Genomic DNA, 13935 nt, shown 5'->3' on the forward strand with positions numbered 1-13935 from the left:
GGCTCTGTGGCGCAATGGAGAGCGCATTGGACTTCTAGGCTTTGATAGAATGAAGTCATTCAAAGGTTGTGGGTTCGAGTCCCACCAGAGTCATGTATCATTTTGATTCAACCTTTCAAAATCCTCTAGGGATCAGTGTTGATCAAGTCAAATAAAGGACTTCTTAAGAGTCCACAGTTGAAAATGAACCAGCAGCCACAAGAAAGAAATTAGCACTGGACTGTGATCACATTACTCCTGTCCTGGACTCCTTGCACTGGCTTCCTGTCAACTTCAAAATCCTCATGCTCACCTATAAGGCTCTCCATGGCTTGACACCACAGTACCTGTCTGGGTTATCGCCCTACTCCCCACCTCACAACCTTCGCTCTTCTAATTCTGGTCTCCTATCTGTCCCCCAGTCCATCTACACTCTATGGGTGACAGGGCCTTCTCCTGTTTTGTACCAAAGCTCTGGATCTTTATTCCCAAGGATATCAGAGAGTCACCTTCTCTAAACTCCTTCAAATCCAGACTCAAAACCCTCTTCTTTAGAAGAGCCTTTAATGAACTATTCTTTACCCCTCTGTTCCTACTGTATTTAATACCACCATCTATTGTCTCCTCTAACTGTGTATTCTCATCCTGCTTATCTTGTGTATTTTTTAACTTTATTGGTTTCATTCTGTAAAGCACTTTGAAAAGCCACCTTTAAAGGCACTATATAATGTATAGATTATTATTATTAATAATAATAATGAACAGTGCATTTAACACTGAGCACATGCGGTCCTTCTTTGCAAAGGATTGCAAAAGCTGGGAATTAGCCTTTCACTCGTGTTGTTGAAGACCGTATCCTGGCTTTGTTGCAGGAAATGTCTGGATGCCATCACCGGATCAAGGAGAGGATCAGGGTTTTGGGAAGTCTTTTTGATGCCTGACACTGTGTGTTTCCTGGTTGTAACGGGTGTCATTCTGGACCTAAACAACAGAGAACACCGTTGAAATAGCTGAACTGCCTAGCGGACACTTTGTTGCCTTCTTCTGACCTGTATTTAATGCGATTCTCTGAAAACTTGGCACGTTATATCTGTGCTACCTTTATGGAGGGCACACTCATAAGAATCATAGATTCGATCACAAGCATCTAAAAATGAGCCTGAGAAAATGACATCACGCTATGAGGCTGAATGGCACAAATTCTCCTGTTACTTCTGCAGCAAATGTGTGTTTTTTGCTTCTTATTTGGCAGCAGTGGGATTCCAACTCACACCCCCAAAGAGACTAGAGCTTTAATCTAGCTCTAAATTAAAAACTAGGTGACTTGTAATGGCTGGTAGGAGAGGAAAGGTATAAATGCTTCTTTTTTGGACAAAGTCTTTATCTTTTTTTTCACCAGTTGTTTTGATCAAATTATTGTAACGCAGTGCCATATTAAGGTATAATATGTACATGAACGTCATGTCTGAGTCGATGATGGCAGCTGAGTATCGCTGGAGGACAGTTCATCATGAGTGGGTAAGCCTGCATAATGAGGGAGAAGAGATCGGCCTCTCTGATGCAGTGTCCAGTGACACTAACCTTCTGTCCTACTGTTCTCTGCTAATGTAGATGGTGAATGTTTATTTAGGTGAATGTAAGGTTTCATTCTTGTAAAATATTTCCGAGCACTTTTTTTGTTGCTGAAAATTAATCCTGAGCATTTGAATGAATTCCGATATTGTCACCTAATTCCATACATTGTTTCATCAAACTAGAACATTTAGAGGAGGTCAATTGCATTTATGAATTGCATAGTGATAGTATTTCTTTCCATTTAAATACTTCAGTCAAAAATGTAGAGAAGGTGCTCCTGTTTTCACCATTATAAGAACTGTGATGCACCAGTAATATTTACTCTCATAAAAGTATTGTAATTGTATTGTTCTGTTCTGTAACAATCTTGAGTGACACAAACCTTCTGTTTTACTGCACTACACTTCTCCAGAGGCCAGTTCAGCACACAAGGATCCTCAGTCAAACAAACACTGCAATCGCTTGATAAACGCTATTTCTCATCCTTTCTCTTAGTGTCGGTGCTACTATTGTATGCAAAGGAGGTGACTTGACAATGAAGAGAGTCTTCATGAAGGTGTGTGTCGGCAAGCTCTCCACTGTCAATTGACTGGGCTTGTGAAGAAATCAATCTCATTCAACAACCATACAAATTGCACAGCTTAAGGCACATGAAGCGAAATCTGTGAGCTGATTGACACAAAACAATGTCACTTCACATTATCTGCAAAGTTGTTTTGCTTGTCTGACCACCTCTTCCTACTTTACAGTGAGCACATATATTTCAGTTCCTTTCTCCCATGTGGAGATGTATCCACTGCCAAAACTGCTGTCTGATTATTTAAATTATCTGTAAAACTGTTACATGACTTCATCTAATTGTAAATTTATAAGACGGTCTGTGAGACATTTGTGAGAGTAGCTGAATCCCAGGGCTGGTATGGAATCACACACAGGCGGGTCTTCTGTGTGATCTGAGTCCCACTGCTCAGAGCTACAGACTGGTCAAATGGTCACTATTGTAGACACGACCATCGGACCATAGGCTACAAATAATCAATATACCGATCATAGTGTCACTACTGTTGTTTATTACATAAATACTGTATATAAATAATAAGATAATTCCACACTCATAAAACATTTATAAACATTTTGGGAGGCTGACATACAGTAAAGAAAGTAATACTGAAGAGTTTGGAAGTCCTGGAAAGCGTTAATAGATCCTTCTTGCTTTCGACCTGGAACAGAGCCCACAACTGCCAGATCAGTGACCCCTGAGCCCAGTTCACAGAGAGGAGAACCAGGAGCTCTTCTATGTCTCTAAGAGGGCTGGGAGGAAAGATAAAAGGGGGAAATGTGACATGAGTCCAGGCTGTTCTGTCTGATATTGTTCATGTAGCAGCACTGATTGTCTGAATATCTTCTGGTTCTGGATTGTGAGGATAGAGAGCAGTACGGAGTTGAGATCCTGTCTGAGTGTGAGTCTGAGCTGTGAATCTCACTGAGAAGAGAATAATGATTTTTTATTCTGCCTGAGAATTTTCCTGAGAATTTTTTTCTTTTCCAAGTGGTGTTACATCCCCTTCAGATACTCTACACAGACTGCCAGAGAGAAGAGGATAGAGAGATGGACAGATAAGAGAACACACAGCAAGAGACACTGACGTCTTGATTTACTTTGAAGCAAGTGTTAATTTCTTTTCTGGAACAAGTTGTTTCTGAACTTCAAGAAATTCATACAACTTCTGAAAGATAAAATACAAATCTTGCTTCTCAGGACAGAAGAAATGCTTCCAAAAAATGCCAGTGATTTTTTCTCCTTTTAACGAAAAGTGGAGAAAAACAACAGCAGTGCAACTCCGTCGGCTTGATTTAGCTTAATACAAGTATTCACTTCCTTTTCTGTAGATTACAGCCTGCGAAAGATGAAATGAACTTCTTGGTTACTCTTAGTCAGTGCAGAAGAAATACTGCCAGCTGGCAGGAAAATGACAGTATTTTATTTTCTTTAACTACAAACATGTGAGTTGTGAAAAGCAACGGGAATGTGTCCCTGTGCAGCTGTTAAACAAAGGGCTGGTGGGTCAAACGTACTCAGGGACGTGCTTCAGATTGTGATGATGTAAACAAAATCTCCGCTAAAAATTGAAGGGATTTCTTCGCAAACCCTCTTGAATGTGGCAGGAAATCTTTGTGTTTTACTCGTGTGCAACTACAACAAGTAAACAAATAAGTACCTAAGTCAATGTCCAAAAAACCTTCTGCTTTCCGAGGCAACTGATTCTTTCGTCGTTAATTCCCAAATCTTCAATGAGAATCAGTGAAACGAAAATCAAACACATGTACACACTCGCGTCCTAACCTGAAAGAAAAATCTACACCCACTTTATAATACTGAAAATGATTCAGGAAGTACAGCAAAGTTCTAAAACCAGCGAATGCATCTGCATACAGTACATAAAATGTCAATTTTTCAAAAGTAAAATCTTCAGCTTTGAAAGATTACCATCCATATATTTTCGTTTTTCTCTTTTTTTACATAACACGCTTTCGAGAAACAAACTGTCTTTTAATTAAGGTTTCATTAGAAAATGTGTATCTTGGTTTGCCAAGTTAAAATCGGCACATCCCAGTGGGCAAAAGATGTAGAATATACTATTGAAATATTGACTATTGAAAGCATACCAGACGTGTAACTGTGCTCCGTAACTGGTCTAGAATGAAATTGATTATATGTTTATTATACATAAATGGTTGTAGTTCTATTATACGGATAAATTTAGAAGACTACTATACATATATAGTTAAAGGTCTATTATACATCAAAGAAAGATTTTTATAGGTGTAGAAACTAGTAAATAAAGCCAATGATTTATTTTAGAAATTTATTCTTAAAATATACAACTATTCACACCTGAAAAATATGTAGTTCAAATTATACATTATATACAATATTGTAATCAACAAATGTCTAACCATCATAAAAAACACAACTAGTAAACTTCAGTTACAAATTCTAGTAACATGGCAATATATATATATAGTAATGACAAACACAAACTAATTACATGAACACGCTAATATTTAACTCAAAACCACATTTCGAAACTTCTTTATTTCCACGAAAATATTATTAATGTAGCACAAACGCTACTTTCTAATAAAGACAGAAAGAAACTATTTGTTTTGTGTCTCATGGTGATCCTCCTCTCGATACTAATGACATGTTTAATATGATCCCTCGAGAAAAAAAAGGAGTCAATTTCCGCCTGGAATGATTGATGCCCCATCAAACATTTTGTAATATCCCTGGAAGTTTATACAGTAGAATCCTGGTTCGTGGCTTAAGTTCAAGGTAAACAAGACTAAGGAAACGAGTTGGAAACTTGATGTCGAAGTGGGATTTAAATCACCCGGAACATTTCACTACATTGGGCAGTATGTGCTAGGGAGCATTGCTTGACATACCTTCGATAGCTCAGTTGGTAGAGCGGAGGACTGTAGTGGAGTCATTAGGGAATCCTAAGGCCGCTGGTTCGATTCCGGCTCGAAGGAAGGTGCTTTTTGTGTACTTTAATCAAAGAGTTAAAAAAGCGAATCTGTTTCATTCAGACATTTATCAAAAGTTCAATAAACGACGAAGTAGAGGTTCCTGTTCCGAATTCAGCCCACGTCTGATTGTCTTGTTTTGGCCAAGATCCGATCTTTGAATTAAGGGACTACTCTGTCTGCTTTGTAATTCAAAAATACATACAAATGTCAAGTTTTTTGTAGATATAAAGGTGTTCTCTGTTTTCAAAGGATAGGTACTTAATTGGCATAATGATTTGGTATTGATTTTGTATCGTTGTATTATGAAGTTTGTGCTTTCTGTGTTTTTATCGTATTGTGAACTTATTTTTTAAACAAATGCTTACAAAGGCAAACAGGGCACACATCTGTTTATACCAGTGGTGAATTGTACATTTGTACAAGCTACTGTGCACTTCTGGGAGTATAACAGGTTCGATATAAAGTGGCAAAAATATAAAAGGGGAATATACCCCAGACTGCGTATAAGCTCTCGTTGTGACTGTTGTTTTATTTTTAGATAAAAATGGCGTACTGTGCACGAAATGTTGCAGAAACACAATTTGATATTTTAATAATTATTATTTTAATAATTTGATCAAATTGAGGCCCAGGATCCAAATCTTCAGTTCTGATTTTTTTAAGTGATATCTTTCCTTCCTGTCGTGGAAGTCACACGATGTGAGCAATTGTTTTTTTTACGTTGCGATCCAAAGATCCTCAGGCGCACTGTAACCAAACCAGGATGGATTCTGCTCGGAGCCGGACTGAGCTCATTCTCACTCCCTGTGCTAAAAACAGAATTAGCTCTTCCCCGAACATCGTCTACAGCTGCTGGATGGTGCTCTGCGTCTTACTGCTCCGGCAATTACTTTGACGAAAGACAGATCACTTGTGCGCTTTTAACCTTCTCGCAGCTACAGCTATAGCCCTGAAAAAAGCATTAGCTTTATCAGTTTTTACATTAATCTATTTTGAATCAAAGTTTGATATTTTTTTTATTGCATTTTACATTACAATTATAATAATAATAATTATTATTATTATTACGCACACTTATATAGCGCTGTTCTGGATACTCCACTCAATGCGCTTTACAGGTAATGGGGACTCCCCTCCACCACCACCATTCTCCTGAATGATCACAGAGAGTCAGGACCTCGGTTTTACGTCTCAGCCGAAGGACGGCACCTGTTTACAGTTTAGTGTCCCCTTCATTGTACTGGGGTATTAGGACCCGCATGGACCGCAGGGTGTGCGTCAAGCGACAGAAACCAGACGTGTGTCGGGCTCGGCTGCGAGCAGGACAATGACATCACAGGGACAAAGTAGAGGAAATCAAAAGGGTTCTATAAAAGACCTGTGTAAGCTGTTGGTTTGCAGTCTGGACTCTAAATCCTCCGATCCGATTTTAAATCTCTCTAATACCTGAGCTGCGGCTTCTTCCGAGTATTTATTCGTATACTTATTATGTGTAAGTGTATAGATGAAACCTTTCATATATTGTTCAGTTTAAATCAAAATGCTTTACTAATACAAGAGAGAAGTATAGTATGAAGGATGTGACAAATCTATGATTTCTTGGAACAAAACGGTTTTTATTTCCATTCGAAATGAAGCGGAATTTTAGCGGGACACACAAACCCTTTGTCCTTTTTAGAGTTTTTAGAGTGAACAGACATAAATGTAGAAAACGTGTTTTTTAGCACTACAATAGCAGGGTCAGTGGCATAATGAATAACGCGTCAGGCCTCGCGTCAGAAAATTATAAGTTGGACTGCCGTCTGGCTTGTTGCGTTTATACCACTTACGTTGTTTTATATAAATGAACTCCACCTGAAAGCTATAGAAAACACTTTGGGTAAGTTGTCTGCAGCCTCATGCGAATTTCGACAACTTACCCAAAACACTGTACTGTCTGGAGATCAGCTCCAGCTCTGAACTCAATTGCAATGAAAAACCATGCGTAACAAAACTGGAGAACAGCTGAACTTGTGTTCAGTTCGGTGATGAGGGATCAGAACTGTCCTTGTTGTAATTAGCACGAACTGCACAGGCTCTGAATCAGACCATGTCAATTAGTCTGATCAATGTAGGACACGTTAATGTAGAATTATTAAAAGGTTTATTAGTTAGTTAGTTCAGGTTTACCCACCTGAACTAATGTAGAATTATTACTTCGTCTGTCTCTTGTTTGTATATAAATGAATGTCTCTGACAACTTAATGTTAGTTTTACGATGTAGGTCAGGCGTTGACATATGCACGAGTATACGAAATGTCTCACTCCTGATTCAACTCATGTTCTATAGGAGATTGGCGATTCCTCCTGTTTCTCATACAACCATATCAGAACAGAAGCCCATTTCACCCAGCTCTGATTCAAGATCGACTTGCATCTTTATCCCTTTTTTGTTCGTGATCATTATTTTCTTTAGTTATGATCAATATTGAACTTTTTCTAAGTGAAATGACAATAATCAAACATGCAGGCAGATTTTTGAAAAGTATTCGGAATTGACAGGGTGCCCCTTTGGAACAATCGTCAGAAATTGTGAGAAAATGAAAGTTATGTAAGCTCTCACACAAAGCATTGAAGATTGGAATCTGAGTGTAAAAAAGTTACCCGTCTCCCAATGATAGGCAGGGATACACACCATGACTCGAATAGACTCAGCGAACTTTAACACCTATGATATTACGAGTGCTTTGCACGTGTCGAATTTCAAGAAGGAACTACTACAACAGTTGTGGACATAATTCAATACCGCCGGCAACATCTGAGAAAATAATGTTCACTCATGGAATTTGGTCTTTGAATGGCTGGCGGGAAAATTCATTTATACTCCTGTTGCACCCTCAGCTGAAACATGTTAAAATAACAACGCAGATTTGTTGCAGAACCTGACAAGAATTATTGGGTTAGCACTGTATGTATTCTTGTATATTTACTTTAATTTTAATATAAATGTAAACATGCATGCTGTATAAGCTATTGTAATTTTAAAATATGTTAGCTGAGGATGCGAAGGGGGCTATTATACCTTGTGAAACACGCAAGGAACTGTAAAAAAGGCTGTTATTTGAATAAAATTGGCGATCACAAGAAAACCACAATTTATGTGGTATTATCATCAATATCCTTCAAAATCTACGTTCAAATGAAGGATTTGAAGAAACTATGAAAAAAGCAACAGTAATAGCAGAGGATTTTGATTTTTGCTCTTCAAGTCAGCAGATCACCGTAGAGTTACACCCCTACAAACAGCACAAAGGATGAATCCCACCACCTTCATTATTGCTGTGTTTGTGCCAGTGAAAGTAGCGTTTGTGTTATTGAAAGCATCTCGGAAGATGAAGGTGCAGTCACTTCCACATGTCATGATATCATTAGATCTGACGACAAGAGCTGAAGCCCCCCCTAGTCCAAGTCAGCAATGTGAAGATGGGTATGGAGGAAGGTAGCATGGCTGAGTGGTCTAAGGTACTGGATTTAGGCTCCAGTCTCTCTGGGGGTGTGGGTTTGAATCCCACTGCTGCCAAATATTAATGTTTTAAGACCTGCAATACAATCAGTAAAAGCGCTTTTTGTTAGGCTGCGGGAGGTGTTTAGAGATAGACTTTCTAAAAGACAGGCTTAACATCAAGGCAGAAAAAATATTTTTTCTCAATAGAAATTCTCTTTGGCACGTTCAGCTTTATGTAGGGAACAACGTCTGCCGAGATCACTTTTGAGGCAGTGCACATGATAGTGTACCGGCAAGTACATTTAATATTGGCTGTGGTGGTGAGCTGCTTTTGTCTGTGAAACTTTTAATTCTTCACGCCGAATCGTTGGCAGGGGTAAAGCTTATTAAATCTTTGAACATAGCACTCCATCAGAAATACTTTGTTCATGATCAAAAGAGATCAGAGGATTAACTTCATGGATTCACATAGCATACCTTACAGGAAAGATTTAAAAGGGGAATTGATTGTGCTTCCTGATGTTGTTCCTGTCGTTTCTTTGGATACAAAGGTGAATGTTCTTTGACGTTCTGCTAGAGTATCCACTGGGTGGGCTTTATCAATCAGCTCGGAGAGGTCATCAGTGCTCTGTCTCTGGAAAATAATCAGCACTGTCGTTTTTCCCTGTGCTGTCTTTTAAAACATATAAGATCACGAGTTTACAGATTTCTCCAAATAACAACTATACATTTTAACCCAGCGGTTAGCATTCCTTCAATCCAATAGTTTTACTCCGGGTAAAAAGCAGCGAAATATATAGAGAGATTATATTCAAATATTTAAACGTTCTTATTGGATTACCTGTATGGAGATATCGCTCAGAATTCCTAATATGATTTTGAGTTCAGTTTTGCTTTACTACTTTCAGAGTCTTTTATTGACCTTGCTGAAGCAGAGAAGTGACATAATCACAAATGCGACTTACCTGTGCTGCTGTTTTTGGTTAATAATGATTATTGCAAGGAAAAAAAACAGCTCCTTGCATTAAGAGCAAGAGCAACCAACACGCTCGCTTGTTGAGTTGGTTTTTTTTTCCGTGGTGCTCTTCCTCAGATGTAAAGTTATTTGGCGAGCAAGGACCTCTGAGAAGGAGCCTGAATCCATCAAGAACTCAGAAATTCTAATATCGCACTACTGTCTTGTGTACAGAGATCTGCTTCTTCCTTTTTGAGTGTTTTGGTGTTTAAGAGCACGCTTCCTACCTCGAATGTTAGTTTCAGGAGATGTGCTACCGGATAAATGATTATCTTGAAAAGGTTTGGGGATGCACTGGCCGGGATTAAAACCCGGCTCAATTATTTGGAAGTCACCTGTACTACCAACACACTTCTAAGAAGCACCCGCACATTTTCGCAATCCTCTCTCTCACCTACAAAGTTATGAAGACACAGACGACCAATGAAAACTAATTTGATTCACCCAAGGCTTCACTCTTCTGTTGTGATGTTGTTTTAATTAGTGTTAGCTGTGATGAGGTATTGTTTCTGTCTCTTAAAGTTTAAGAGTCTGCTCCTTTCTTCCTGGTATAGAAAAAAACATGTTCCATCTTTGTTTACAAACACCACTGTAAATTATTTGTCCATCTCTAAAGCCTGTGTGTATTGACAAGGCAATTCAAAAGCACATATTAAATAAGAACACGATCCTTCTTGTTACCATTCCCGTGGTTGGAGCGTTGTTTCGCCCTTTAACGTTCTTCTACAATATTTACAGACAGGGCTTTATCACTGGAGTTGTGTGCATCGGTCCATGAACATCAACTGTACTGCTGTTTTTCTATGCGTAATTTAATCGCAAGCACTTAAAAGATGCAAAAAGATTTCAAGGAAAACATAATTGAAAGACAGTCGAGTAAGGAGGTAGAAAAACGCTCTCCCCCATTGAAGAATCAACCACCGTCGCCCATGTGACTGGATATAAAAATAAATTATTCATTTCAATTATTCATGAAGGGTGGATTGTGGTCAGTGAACATATGCACATCTTTAAGTCAGTTCCACCATCTGTGCCATAGGGGATGTAGTTCAATGGTTTTCATGTATGAAGTTCCGAGTTCAATCCCTGGCATCACCAGATGTCTTACATTATTGTGCTCACATCGCAATCTTCTGTTGAGTGAGAACTCTTTGCTCGTGTTCATAGAGAGACAGGTTTACACAATTAAACTCAGTCACACACGAAGTGCTACAGTGTTGCTCTGCTGTTTTAAATGTACCTCCAAAGCATTTTGTTCTGTTAACTACCAAATGATTTGAACTAATTTTACATCATATTCAGGAAATCCAGAGAAGGTCATCAGACTTTTAGTGGCTGTTGAAGAAAACACCTGTTGAATCTCACCAGGGATTTCTTGAGAGATCATTCAGCAAGCGAGTTAACAGGGGTTAACGTAGAGAGTGGCGGAGGTGGGATGTCAGGGCTTGACGTCACTGCTTTATGCAAAGAATGGAGGGGTGGTCGTCAGGGCTATATGACTGTGCTTCACGCAGAGAGTGGTGGGGGTGTGATGTCAGGGCCATACGACAGTGCTTTACACAGAGAGTGGCGGAGGTGGGATGTCAGGGCCTGACAACACAGCTTAACGCAGAGAGTGGATGGGTGGGTGTCAGGGCCATATGACACTTCTTTACGTAGAGAATGGCGGGGGTGGGATGTCAGGGCTTGACGACACTGCTTTATTCAAAGAGTGGAGGGGTGGGTGTCAGGGCTATATGACAGTGCTTTCTGCAGAGAGTGGTGGGGGTGGGATGTCAGGGCCATATGACACTGCTTTACACAGAGAATGGAGGAGGTGGGATGTCAGGGCCTGAAAACACAGCTTAACGCAGAGAGTGGAGGGGTGGTGTCAGGGCCAGACGACACTTCTTTACACAGAGAGTGGTGGGGGTGGGATGTCAGGGCCATATGACACTGCTTTATACAGAGAGTGGCGGGGGTGGGATGTCAGGGCCTGAAGATACTGCTTTACGCAGAGAGTGGCGGAGGTGGGATGTCAGGGCCTGACAACACAGCTTAACGCAGAGAGTGGAGGGGTGGGCGTCAGGGCCATACGACACTTCTTTATGCAGAGAGTGGTGGGGGTGGGATGTCATGGTTATACGACAGTGCTTTCCATTGAGAGTGGTGGGGGTGGGATGTTATGGCCATAAGACACTGCTTTATGCAGAGAGTTGAGGGATTGATGTCAGGGCCATACGACAGTGCTCCACTCAGGCCTCTGCTTGAATTTGTACTCCTCCTCTCTCCCTACCTCTACCTCTATGATATTTGCACTTTCTGGAGAGGCGATTTTCTCCACTTCAGTAGCCCGATTGCGTGGAGAAGGCTGTAGAATGTGGCACCGCCTTTCCTGCTCCGTCCATGACAGGCGTGCTGGTCTCTGGAGAGAGAGCACGGTCCATCAGCGCACCCCAATAAAGGCACTGGAAGCAGCTGAAACGCATTGGCGAAGCTCAGCACTGGGCCGCTGGGCACATCTTACCACTGTTTCCGTAGTGTAGTGGTTATCATGTTCGCCTTGCATGCGAAAGGCCCTTGGTTCGAAACCGGGCGGAAACATACTGGCTTCTTTTGTCGCATACAAATGGGTGGTACAACTTTTAACTAGCAAATGGAAGAGGGCTGAAGTAAGAAACAAGATGTAAATAGGGTTAACTTAAGTCAGTTCTGCCTGAAAATTAGACTTCTAAGCAACAGGGGTTTATGGCAGGAAAGGGGGTTAACTGATAAGGATTCCAGATGCGAGGGGGCATAATCTTAAACTGACCATTTGGCCAGGGTCTCTTAACTGGCCAAATACCACGACCCCCCCCTTACCATAACACCGAATGACGTCTGAAGCAGCAAGGAAGGACTATATAACCTAAAAGTTTGTACCGGCACATCGAACAATACTTCGGTTTTGTTGTTTCTTGTGGGAAACAAGACTTCGGCTTTATTGTTCCTTGTGTCCGTCCTGGCAGTGAACAGGTCCTGGTTACAGGATCTCTAAAAAAGGAAATAAAGACTGAAATCAGATCCGACCCACCATGCTGCCACGGTGACGGTGCACTGCCCAGTGAAAGTGGCAGCCTGTCCCTGGACTGTGGGAAACTGGAGCACCTGGAGGAAACCCCCACAGACCAGGGAGAGAACATGCAAACTCCACACAGACAGCACCCACACCCCAGGTCCAGCACTGTGAAGCATGCCCGACGATGCGGAAGGGCTTTTACAAATGAGTGTGTAACTCACACTGGTGCCCAGGATGGCCTGCTACCGGAACGCAACCTAATTTTCTTAATGCAGTTTGTTCGAAGCGGTTTGCAGGAGCTGGAGGTGAGGACTGAGCTGGGGTCCAGTGTGCAAGAGTGACTACTGATGTCGTGTGTGTGTGTGTGTGTGTGTGTGTGTGTGTGTGTCTGGATCATTGTGAGCGCCGTCAGGTTTGTGTATTTGTTTAAACAAGAGGACGTGTCTGTGCGGGTCTGACTCTGTGTGAGGGTGCAGCTCTAACTGTTCGCGCGCGGGCGTGTCTATCTCTCTACAATGCATGAGGGGCTAAATCTGCCTCTGAGAAACTGACTTTTCAGAAGAAAAATCTATGAAAAGGCACGGCCTGGCCCTCTTCTCTTGCTCCCAACGTATAACACACTGGGGGATGAAGCTGGTGTCTTCAGCTGTAACCCTAGCTATTTATGCAAACAGCTCTTTTATGAAAAGCAGCTCTAGGCCTAGACAAGAGGAACAGATAAAACAAATCTTAGATTTATGGCTTATTCAAAGCAGACTGAGCGCTGCTATACTGTATGTAGGAGCCAGAGATGAAGAATGAGCTATTTAAGGAAATCAGGAGTGTGAGAGAGGGAGTGTGTGTTTTTCCTCCCAATAGAGAAGGCTTGTGGTTCTTTCTGCTTTTCTGCACAGGCTGCCAACATAAGTACGTGTTGGGTTCTTGGTTTGAATGCTCGAGTTGTCAGGCTGGCGTTTTTTGTTCCTATTGGAGCCCATAATTGTGAACAAGGCGCTTGAGGACGTCTCTGTGCAGGTGTGCGTTTGTAATGACGTGTGTGCGCATCTCTGTAGCGGATGTTTCAGTAAAAAAACGCATTTAAAACATTCAACCTTTTCATGTTCCTAATATTCTTTCATTCTTCACAATAATAACTAAGGTTGCTGCTGGAAGAGGTGTTAGTGGGGCCAGCAGGGGGAACTCTCACCCTGTGGCCCATGTGGGTCCTAATGCCCCAGTATAGTGACGGGGACACTGGAAAAACTGTAAACAGGTGCCGTCCTTCAGATGAGACGTAAAACCGAGGTCCTGACTCTCTGTGGTCATTAAAAA

The 13935-nt window shown here is 41.1% G+C and overlaps 4 non-coding genes across 4 annotated transcripts; all 4 read left to right on the forward strand.

Moving 5' to 3' along the window:
- Nucleotides 1-93, forward strand: trnar-ucu (transfer RNA arginine (anticodon UCU)). Its single transcript has 2 exons — nucleotides 1-37; nucleotides 58-93. It is a non-coding gene; the product is annotated as a tRNA-Arg (tRNA).
- Nucleotides 94-5003: 4910 nt separating this feature from the next.
- On the forward strand, nucleotides 5004-5091 carry trnay-gua (transfer RNA tyrosine (anticodon GUA)). Its single transcript is given in 2 exon segments — nucleotides 5004-5040; nucleotides 5056-5091. It is a non-coding gene; the product is annotated as a tRNA-Tyr (tRNA).
- Nucleotides 5092-8565: 3474 nt separating this feature from the next.
- On the forward strand, nucleotides 8566-8647 carry trnal-uag (transfer RNA leucine (anticodon UAG)). The gene has a single exon. It is a non-coding gene; the product is annotated as a tRNA-Leu (tRNA).
- A 3450-nt stretch (nucleotides 8648-12097) lies between these two features.
- Nucleotides 12098-12170, forward strand: trnaa-ugc (transfer RNA alanine (anticodon UGC)). Its single transcript has one exon. It is a non-coding gene; the product is annotated as a tRNA-Ala (tRNA).
- The last annotated feature ends 1765 nt before the right edge of the window (nucleotides 12171-13935 follow it).

This window comes from Lepisosteus platostomus, chromosome 5 (genome assembly GCF_059453375.1).
Source record: "Lepisosteus platostomus isolate fLepPlt1 chromosome 5, fLepPlt1.hap1, whole genome shotgun sequence".
Taxonomy (NCBI): domain Eukaryota; kingdom Metazoa; phylum Chordata; class Actinopteri; order Semionotiformes; family Lepisosteidae; genus Lepisosteus; species Lepisosteus platostomus.